This window comes from Haemaphysalis longicornis, unplaced genomic scaffold (genome assembly GCF_048455015.1).
Source record: "Haemaphysalis longicornis isolate Haplotype H1 unplaced genomic scaffold, Haemaphysalis longicornis Haplotype H1 scaffold_6, whole genome shotgun sequence".
NCBI lineage: Eukaryota > Metazoa > Arthropoda > Arachnida > Ixodida > Ixodidae > Haemaphysalis > Haemaphysalis longicornis.
Genome location: NW_027526407.1, coordinates 122,493,378 through 122,503,850, shown reverse-complemented (window position 1 = coordinate 122,503,850; position 10,473 = coordinate 122,493,378). Strand labels below are relative to the sequence as shown.

The 10,473-nt window shown below is 45.9% G+C and overlaps 1 pseudogene; it reads right to left on the bottom strand.

Moving 5' to 3' along the window:
- Positions 1–6,488: 6,488 nt before the first annotated feature.
- Positions 6,489–7,064, bottom strand: LOC144141921 (uncharacterized; annotated as a pseudogene).
- Between the last annotated feature and the right edge of the window lie 3,409 nt (positions 7,065–10,473).

The following is a 10,473-nucleotide window of genomic DNA, read 5'->3' as shown; positions in this document are numbered from 1 at the left end:
GGAAAAGGAAAAAAACAAAAACAAAAAGGACTGGGGATAATTTTGAGCCCATCTGGGGGCTCACCTGCATACAACCCAGTCCGGGGGGTTGGGAATATAGAAGGGGGTGAATATGATAGGGTAGAGAAAAAGTAGATAGGTAAAGAGAGAAAAGAGAAGAGTTGCCAGTGTCACTGGGGCCACCGCGCACAAACCACATCACAAACACAGGTCCTGGCGTCATGCTGCGTCCGGGAGAAGTTCTCGACGGGAGCCGTGAAGCGTAGAGGCGAGGCTGTGCTGCGATGGGCTGTCCGCGGCGGTTCGAAGTGAGGGGAGCTTACTGGGTGAAAATCCAGGCAGACGAGCGGGTACTGGCGAGCGGACGGCCCCACGCAGCAGAGCGCGCGCCGCCCGAAACAATCACCCATGGCTCGGTACGCGTGGCCCGCATAATCGCGAAACCGCCCCGGCCGCGCAGGAGCGAACGAGAAACACGTCCGCACCCCACGACGACCGAGGCCAAGATGTCAGTTCTGCTGGTGAATATGAGGGCCCGACGGGAAACTTGACGTTTTAAAATAGGCACCGCTGGTGTTTTTAGATTAGTGTGGTGACGAACTGTATCTTAAAATCCAGAGTAATATGGTAAATAGAATTATCCCTTTGAAACCTTAGAGTCACCCGGCATCACAAACAAGCAAGCACACAGTTCGTACGTGGACAATGGATAGAAATAATGAGCTCTACTTTCGGACCCTTGGCTGGGTACTTTGAGTGGTCTTAATTGTCAGCAGCATTTTCATAGACAGCCTCAAGTTAGAATTCCATGGCTAGCAATCAGCCCCACTCACCGATAACTGGGCAATAAAACCACGAAGTTCCGACGAGCGGCAGCGATGGAATCCTCGGAACTTCGCTGAATGGTTTTGCATCCGACAGCCGTGGATGCAGACGTCCGTCTTCGATGCTCGAAAACAGCTTTCGGCAGGTGCCGATTCGCTCCTTTAGCTTGCAAAGCTTCCGTGACAGCGCGAGCCGATGCATGATCCTTCCTTCGATTTCACGGCTGCTAGAGCGCCCGACACTTTCACGTTCGCGTATCTACCCACAGCTGTGCTTCTGCGGTCGTCGTCCACTCACTCTGAGCGACGATCCGACGAGTGCAGCTTCCCTTTCCCAAAGTTTTCTCCCATCTTTCGCCATTTTGCTGTTTTTGGCTTGCTGGCAAAGCGACCGCACAATTACGACATGGGCTTTCTGTGTTTTCTTTCGCACCTGTAGCTCGTTGCAACGAACCTGGGCGTCAGCGAAAAAGGAGTGCGGAGCGAGCCATTAAGCAAAGGTTTTCCCCACCATGCTGCTTTCAGCCCCCTTTCCCCCTGCCTGTTGCACTTTCCCTTTTTTTTTTTTTTTTTTTTTGGTTTCAACGCGGCACTGTGCTTTTCGGTCAGACACTTCGGAACGAAGAACTGGTTTGCTCACCCGCTGAGCTAATCGCTGAGGCCACGCCAAAATGCACGCTGCGTGCAGCGGTGCCGACGGGGGTCCTAATTAAAGCATTGAAAGCGCGCTGAAATTTTTTGTAGTTTTCGTCGCGTTTACGCCGGGAGAGTGCCTCCGTGGAAGGCTTTCCCGCTCGTGGTGCCTTTGCCACTCTCTCTTTCTTTGAGCAGGGTCCGTGGGCCCCCTCTGCCTCTATGCTCTTAAGATCACCACGGTGAAATCCGAAGCTTCGCAAGCACAGAGGACACTAGGTACCGTCCAGGGCCGTACCCAGCGGGGGGGTTTGGGGGTTCAAACCCCTCCCGAAATCTTTTCCAGGCAGCACGTAAACAATACTTACTCTTGCTTTCAGCAAAACTACCACCTTCCCAAAATTCATAACCCCCTCCGAAAAAAATTTCTGGGTACGGCCCTGGTACCGTCGTTCAAAGTAGCTCCGGGCAGACGACGTTTGCACCTGGCGGAGCGTCGCCGGAGCAAGTTCCGAGCGGCGTGTGACGGAGGTTGGAGATCCCTGTTCCGTAAAGCTCGCGTTTCTCCGGCGACTTTCACGGCTCTCCGCCGGGCGCAGGGACACGTTCGCCTGGGGTTTCTCTGCTACACCACCTCGCTGTACCGCTGTCGCCACCACATGTTTAAAACTAACCGCATAGGTAGCAATATCCGCTTTTTTTTCTCAGTGCCATAAAAGAGATTAGAAACTTCACGCGCTTCCGAACGTTGTGGAGTTAGCAAAACTTTTTTACTTGAAAATAATATTTCTGCTAAAAAGAAATAGCGCAACACGCACACTTGGCTTACATTTGTCGTTCCTATTGCGTGTATCACAAAAAAAAAAGATCTTTTATAAATTCTTGACCACTTGCACTTCCTTATATTTGCATTATTTGGTCTGGGCCAACTCCACCTCCATCCCTTAGACCTGCCCAAAGTCTTGCGACCAAACTAGAGTTGTTGTACACGCGGGTATAAACATTTGTGACTTTTGCCTCACTCGCTAAGTGAACCAAAATCAGCCTCGCTCGTGGCAACAAATACATCCGCACAAATACAGGCCGTCGTCCTCGCGAAAGCTAACAAAACTGCTGTCTCACAAACAATGAACGTGATTTTTTTTTAAATTCCCAAATGAAGTATTTACTTTTGTAGAGCGCTAGATTTAGTTTACTTGAAAGTAAGATGTTTTCAACAGCGCATGTCTCTGGTGAAAGTAGAAAACATCGGTAGTAGGTAACTTGTTTTCGTGTTTAAGTGCATCATTTAGCTGGTAAAGCTGGCTGTAGTTTCAGGTCCCTTTTATATTTCGATTCTCGGTGTGCAGCAAGGCGAAAAATACTGGACTAATATTCACGAAGCTGTTTGCGCGTAATGTATAGTAAAAATTGTGATTGACCTCCGCCCGCCTACGGTTTATTCCCTTCAAAGAGAGCGATGTGATAGCCCAGGCGCCGGCTAACGGAATATGCTTTTAGATACGCGTAACTAGCTTTTACTAGAATTTCAAGCTTGTTTGATTTTGCTTCTTCATTTTACGGTACCAAAGGGATCCGGGGCCTCTGTCAGGCTTTGTAGCCTAAATTTAGTCCCAGCCTGCCTCCTTGTTCTTCCGAAGAAACAAAATCTTTGACCTTTGATCTTTGTAAATCACAAACCCGCTTTTTTACTCGCAGTACGAAGGATTGCTACAATGCAGTTATTGTGATGTAAAAAGAACTGTCGGACGGTCTACTTCATTTCGATTGATAGCAACGCGACGTCGGAATTGAGCCAAACTCCATAATCCTGGGCAAACATTAGTGGGAGTACTTCTGCGGAAATAACAGTACGAAACGCGACGGTATACCCCTCGCATTTGAAGGCGGCCGCCGGTTATAGCGTGGCCGCTTCGGTTCCATCATGTACGCCACGTCCGGCAGCCTCGACACGGAAGTTTATTTATTTATTTATTTATTTATTTATTTATTTATTTATTTATTTATTTATTTATTTATTTATTTATTTATTTATTTATTTATTTATTTATTTATTTAAGAAAATACTGCGGACGGTTTTTCACCATCGTAGCAGGAGAAGGTTACATCAGGTTCTTCACACAGAGGTCAAAACTAGAAGACGTCGGAGCATGCACGCAGACGGAAGGCAGTGAATTCCAGTCGTAAACAGTTCGTACAAAAAAATAGTACTTGAACGTGTAATTTTTAGGAGCTAATGGCCTTACAGTTTTTGAATGATTTAACCTTGCTGAGCGCTGGGGAGGTGGCAGAATATACCATTCCTTATTTAAACCTGATTCGTTGTTGCATAGTCTATAAAAGAAGGTTAACCTTGCAATTCTTCGCCTACATTCGAGTGGTTCCACCCCACATTTATTTAACATTTCAGAAACGGAGGAGAGGCGCCTAAAATCTGAAAAAATAAACCTTGCGCTTAGCCGCCGAATCCTTTCCACTTTATCTATGTCTTTCTTTAAGTATGGGTCCCACGCAAGGGATGCGTATTCCAGCACTGGTCGAACTAGGGTTTTATAGGCTGCAAGTTTCACTCTCCAATCGCATGATCCCAACTTCCTTCCTAAGAAGCATAGCTTCTTGTATGCCTTGGCGCAAACGTTGTCGATGAGCGTCCCAGCTAAGGTTTGTGTTAATAGTCAATCCCAAATATTTTACGCCGTTCACAAATTCAATGCATTGGTCACGGGCATGATATTTATATTCAAGGGGGGTTTTCTTGAGTGTTACTGTACAAGCGCAAGTTTTTGCGTAGTTGATAACCATCTGCCACCTCTCACACCAGTCAGCAAGTTTACACAAGTTTTCGTTAACCAATGATTGATGCATGGGGCTACTGACAGTTGCACAAATAACACAGTCATCTGCAAACATTTTCACAGTCACTTCCGCGACAATATCGTCACAAGTATCCTTTACATAGATCAAGAACAACAGTGATTCTAAGACAGACCCTTGGGGCACTCCTGACAATACATCAAGGTTTTGTGATTGACAGCCGCTAATTTCTACAAACTGCGTTCTGTTTTTCAGATAAGCAGAAATCCAGTCCACAAGGTTACACGCTGCATTCTTCTTATCAGTAGAGAGTGCGGTACCCTATTAAAGGCTTTCGATAGGTCGAAAGATATTGCGTCTATTTGTTTTATATCATTGATGGCATTAGCAAAATCGTGTATGACTGATACGAGCTGGGTCGTCGTTGACAGCTTTTTTTTCTAAACCCATGCTGGAAGCTGCTTAATATGTTTTTTGGTTCCAAGAACGAAGTTATCTGGCTGGAGAGGATGTGCTCAAGTAGTTTACAGCAACTACTGATTATCTGGCTGGAGAGAATGTGCTAAAGTAGTTTACAGCAACTACTGATTAATGATATTGGCCTGAAGCTCGAAGCGAGCAGTTTTCTTCCATCCTTGTGTACTGGGACCATTTTTCCACACAACCAATCAGGAGGTAGGCATCCGTCGTCCAAGGAGGATTTATTGAACAAAATATATAAGTAATGCGAAATGGTGTCCGCATAACGCTTCAAAAAGGCATTGGGGACACCGTCAGGGCCAGAAGACTTCTTTGTACCAAGTTTTAGAAGAAGGCGAATACCATTTAAATTTAAATCTATATCCGGCATTACGTTAGGCGAGAGAGGAGAAGGTTCTATCGGATTGTCGGTTACACACGGTTAACTAAACACACCGTGAAATGTTCTGTTTAGCTCATTAGCAATTGTGTGTACGAGATTTCGGCGCACGATAAAGATCCCCAGGTGGTCAAAATTAATCCGGAGCCCTCCACTACGGCGCGCCTCATCGCCTGCGTTGCGTCGGCGCGTTAAACCCCACAATCAATCAATCAATCTCATTAGCAATTACGTAAGGATCAGTAACCGCGCAGCCGTCAGCGTGAAGCTGTTCAACAGACTTTTTGTTTCCAGACAAGTATTCCCAAAACTTTTGCAGTGCGTTTTCTATGAAGTTAAGAAGTGTCGTTCCAAAAAAATAATCTCGAGCGGTCCGTATTTTGTGCTTCAGTGTTACAGAGAGGGAAGATATGGCATGGTTATCTTTACGCGCTGCTTTACGTTTTCTTGATATTGTTCTTTTCAATTGTGTTATGTCGCGTGTTATCTAGGGGTTGCACCGTTTCTTTTTCTGAAATTTTGGTACGAATTTATCAAGACATGATGCAGTAATGTTTTTAAACGTATTCCACAGACTTGATACGTCTCCTCTTGCCTCAAAGTCACCGAAGCACAAATCAAGTGTATCTATAATAGCTTCGTCATCCGCAGCAGAAAAGTTAAAGGCACTCTTTCTCGCACAATTCTTTTTGATAGGGTAGAAATTCGCGGTAAGTAAAACCAGCTTGTGATCAGAGATTCCATCATAAACACTGACTTTAGTGTCATCTGGAAAGTTTCCAACGAATAGAAGATCTAGTAAACTTTCAGTGCTTGGAGAAACTCTGGTAGCCTCTTTAACAAGTTAAACGAGATTAAAGTTCAGCATCAATTCAAGCAACAAGTTACAGTTCGCTACGTCTGTTGAACCTGGGTGAGGAGTGTGCCAATCAATCAATGGTAGGTTGAAGTCCCCCGCCAATATGACTTTTCGATTAGGTTTGTACTTCTGCTGCATGTAAGATATGTTTTCCAAAAACGACTCAGGCGAAGAAGGGGGCCGGTAGACTACACCTACGAGAGCCGAGAGCCCACGAAAATCAATTTGACACCAGACACTTTCATTGGCGATTATTTCGTCCATACCAAAGAAACGTCCATACCAAAGCAACGCCTCCTCCTCGGCAGCCTCGATCACGTCTAACCATTTTATGAGTCGGAGGAAGTATTTAAGAATCTAGAATGTCCGGAGTTGGCCAGGTCTCTGTAATTGCTATGATTTGGGGTTCATAGGTAAATATGATTTCTTCAAGCCCGTGAACTTTGTTGACAATGCTCCTAGAATTAAGGAGAACAACTCGCAGTTGTTTGTGATTGAGTCATTCATCGTGGTTACGTTGCGGGCGGATACATTTCAGACAATCCTTCGGCTCATCCCATTCGTATATATGATCATCCACTCTAAGCTTATCGTAATCAAGCGATACTTTGCGACCTTGCGCCTTAAAATCAGTGGAATGAGACCAGAGTTTGCTGCGCTTTGCTAGAGTGGCCTTGCAGAAGTCATGGTTCACCGAGATTGTTGTTCCTTTCAGTTCGTGACAGTTCTTTAAGACTTTAAGCTTCTCGTTGAGTAAAAAAAAATTCATTATTGCCGGTCGTACTTTATCGGGGCTTTTTTTCCCAACCCTATGTACTCTTTCCACAGAGTTAACAACCACTCCGAGTTTATGCCCTATCAGTTCCTCGATTATCTGTTTTCTTAGTTATGAAGCATTTTCACGATCCGGTTCGGGAAAACCAAATATAACAAGATTGCGGCGTCTACTTCTATCCTCTAAATCGTCCAGACGCCTTTGATGTAGTTGAAGATTACCTTTCAACGCTGTAACTTCGGTCTGCAGTGCCTTGATATCTACTTTCTGTTCTTTTATCGCTACCGTAACATCGTCCATTCAATTCCAGTCGTCCGGAAGGCTGCGGATACCGCCGCATCCCAAGGACTTCTGGCCGACGACCGAGGAAGGGGGAGGAAGACGAGCAGAAGAGATTACCTTCCCCTGCGTCCCTTTCCTTCCTGACCACATCACGGGCACAATAAAAGTAGCTAGTGCAGTGAAACGCCTGCATGTGGCACCGCAATAATTGTTCGTTGTACACACCACTTCGTTATATTCGTCGCTCACTTCACTGACCCCTATAAAGTGGATAAGCATACTAAGAGAACCAATCATCACATCAAACTGCAACAGGCGAAAAAAAGTCGATATCTCCTTCGCCACAGTGCATGGTCTGACGAACTGAATGCGCAACCACCGCCGACCTATTGCTGTCCAGGTTCACGGCATGCTGCGGCACGAGGTCATAGAGCGACTAGATTAGGGTGTATCTGCAGTGCGTCGAATGCCGTTACCCCTTCGCGGATAGTCATAACGCTTGGCTCCTCTGCAAGAACTTCATTTGTGGGGTCCCTTTTCTCTATGATGACTTCCACGATGTCGTCAGTTTGTCAGGTGAGAGTAAACCAGGCCCTGGTCGTCCACCGAGACGTAATCGTCGGCTGTTATAACCGATGCTGCGCCGGAACACGCAATGTACGTGCTTATCGATTCCTGCAGCTCCGTTGGCTCCGTGGCCAAAGTGGATTGCTTGCGGTCGCCGTCACACCTATCAGGTGCGCGTTGCCACGTGTGCGGCGAGGTGTATTTCTTATTTAACCCTTTCAGCCCTGATTTTTTAAATTTCAAGCAAAACAATGTTTTTTGTGTGTTTTCCTAAAATTTAAGGTGCCATAAGCCCACAAACGGAAAATAGAGCTGGAAGTGCAAGCATTAACAGATTTATTAATGAGGTTCTTAATTAGGACATTTCGGAATTAAAAAATTTATGTTGAGCACAGACATAAATTTGCATATTTTCTTAAATCTTATGACTACATGAACCTACAAACAAAAAATGAGCTTCGTTGTGCACGTATTTACATATTTACAAGATTGGGAATAAAACTCAGACCGCCAATTTTTTCAGCCTCAAGGTCGTAATTTTGTTCGCACCGGAGCTTCGTCTTCATTGCTCTACTAAAATGAAACAACAACAGTGATATATATCACAATAGGCATCATTGAAGAACAATTCCTGAGAGAACTAGCCGTTTTGGTTTCGTTCTCTATGCGCCGTAAGAACTTCTAGGTGATGGCGTCAACTGACACCACCAGGGCAGAAAGGTTTAATAAGAATTCAGCAATTGCGAAGGCATGAATTTCTTCGTTAAATTGGCAAATTCACTGTAGTCGTCTTTCCTGTAGAGGCGTTCACAATACATAAGAAACTTGGAAATCTGGCCAGGCCGTGTGGCATGCTTCTTTGTACAGGGTATTTCGTAGTAGAAGCGTACGTTGTAGCAGCGTTTGACTGCCCTACTGGTGTTGAAACGGCCGAACCGCAACCTTTTCTTCCTTCCTTCCTTGTAAGCTTCTGGGCCCCGTACCGCGGCCAAAATTTTGAAACGCACATTATGTCACAGAGGAATGCTCAAGAGCAGCCCTGCTTTCCTGGGTAAATATTTAGGGCGGAATTTTAAAACGCTTCTTATGTTACGCGGTTCTTTTACATCAGAATTGGAGCCCTTGACAGCTTCCTTACAACTTTTCAAAGTGCTTCCTTAAAAAAGGCCCCTTACCTCGCTGAGGTAAGGAACGTCCTAAAATTTCGCCCTACTTCCAAAGAAGGTAAGATGTGTCGGCTAAGTAGACGTCTTGGCATTCAGCGAGAGGACATTCATGGGCGCTACGGTATGTTTCCCTGTGAGAACGCGGGTCGCCATCAACCAGCTTTTCCTTCGCGGGTCACCATCGACCAGCTTTTCCCTCTTATCTACTACCGAAGGGAACCTGGTGACCAGCGCTGACCTGCACGCCCAGCAACTACTGCCTCCAGGGCAGAGATCGTCAAACGTCACTTGGGCTTCTGGACTGAGGAACAACACGTCGTTAATACACTCGTAATTACGGTTTCAGTCCTGGTTCATATTACGTCTCTCTTGATGCTAATACGTCATTATAGCCAGAACTTTGAAAGTTCTTGTGGCAATCTCACTAAGTGGCAATCCGACTGGACAAGTACGGGTATCAGCTAATGTTTTTCACAAACAGTAAGTTTTCGAAGTGGCCAGTATGTGTCTGCTGCCGGTACCCGAAAAAGGAAAATTCCACCGCGATAGCCACCGAGGCCAACACCTAACAAGAGCAACACAATTCGGAACTTGAAAAAGGGGGTGCTTCCAGCCACAGCTACCCTCCAGAAGCACAAGAAGGAAATCTCGGCACAAAAAGAAAAGCTTTCAAGCACTCCAGATCAGGGGTTTGTTTAAGAAGCACTGACTGAGCTTCCGCCTTTGCAACGCCTGCTATTTATGACAGCATTCAAGCAGATGAAGGACAAGTGGGCATGCGTTACAATGCTGAGTGTTTCCTGGACTGTATGATGGTGCGGATATCAAGCACCCAAGTGTATAGGCTTATCAGTGACATGAAGATGTTGCCATTGTAATCCCCGAGTGGCTTGGCGCAGATCCTTGAGGGACTACCATGCAAGTATGGCTTCAAAACTATTTTCTTGGAAGCTATGCTGGAACAGCCGTTCGAAAAGATAGGTGGCCACAAATTTGGCACCTTGATTCTAGAGGAAATGAAGTTACGCCAAACGTACGACTTTAACAAGTGTAGCTGCAAGATTGGCCGCTTTGTGTCTACGCTGGCCTTTAAAGCGAAGGAACTAATCATCTTGCTGACCTAGCCCTTGTTCTTATGTTGTGTTTGTGCCCCTTATTGAAAGCTGGATGCAGTCTGTCGATACTTTGCCACAGGGGCGCTGCTCCCGGCAAAATGTTGGCACAGCTCGTGCTTGAAGCTGTGCTGCGGCTCCACAAGCACGGGGCAACAGTAATTGAGGTTATAAGCGACGGCGCTATAAACAACGGGTCTATGTGTCAGTAACTGGTGCGCATCCCTCTCCGAGTGCGTTTCCTGTGGCGTTCTGTTTTATCGCTCATTACACGCTGCAGTCGCGTCGCTGGCTTGTAGTCGCGCTGTGTGCAGTTGTGTTCAGAAACGCTTTATTTCGGTCCAAAACTATTAAAGGCCACAGACCACAGGCTCCGGATCCTGGGCTGACACGTGCGCAATCGGAATGGGTAGTTCAGATGCTTTATATTTCCTTTCAATGTGAAGGTTATGAACTCTTTCTGCGAAACCTGTCGCGTATGGGTGGCGCCATTAAAAAAAACGGCTGCGATGGCTAAAACAAGCAAACAACGTAAAGTCGTTGTTCCCAGCCAATATGTCACTGTTATCACGGTACTTTGAT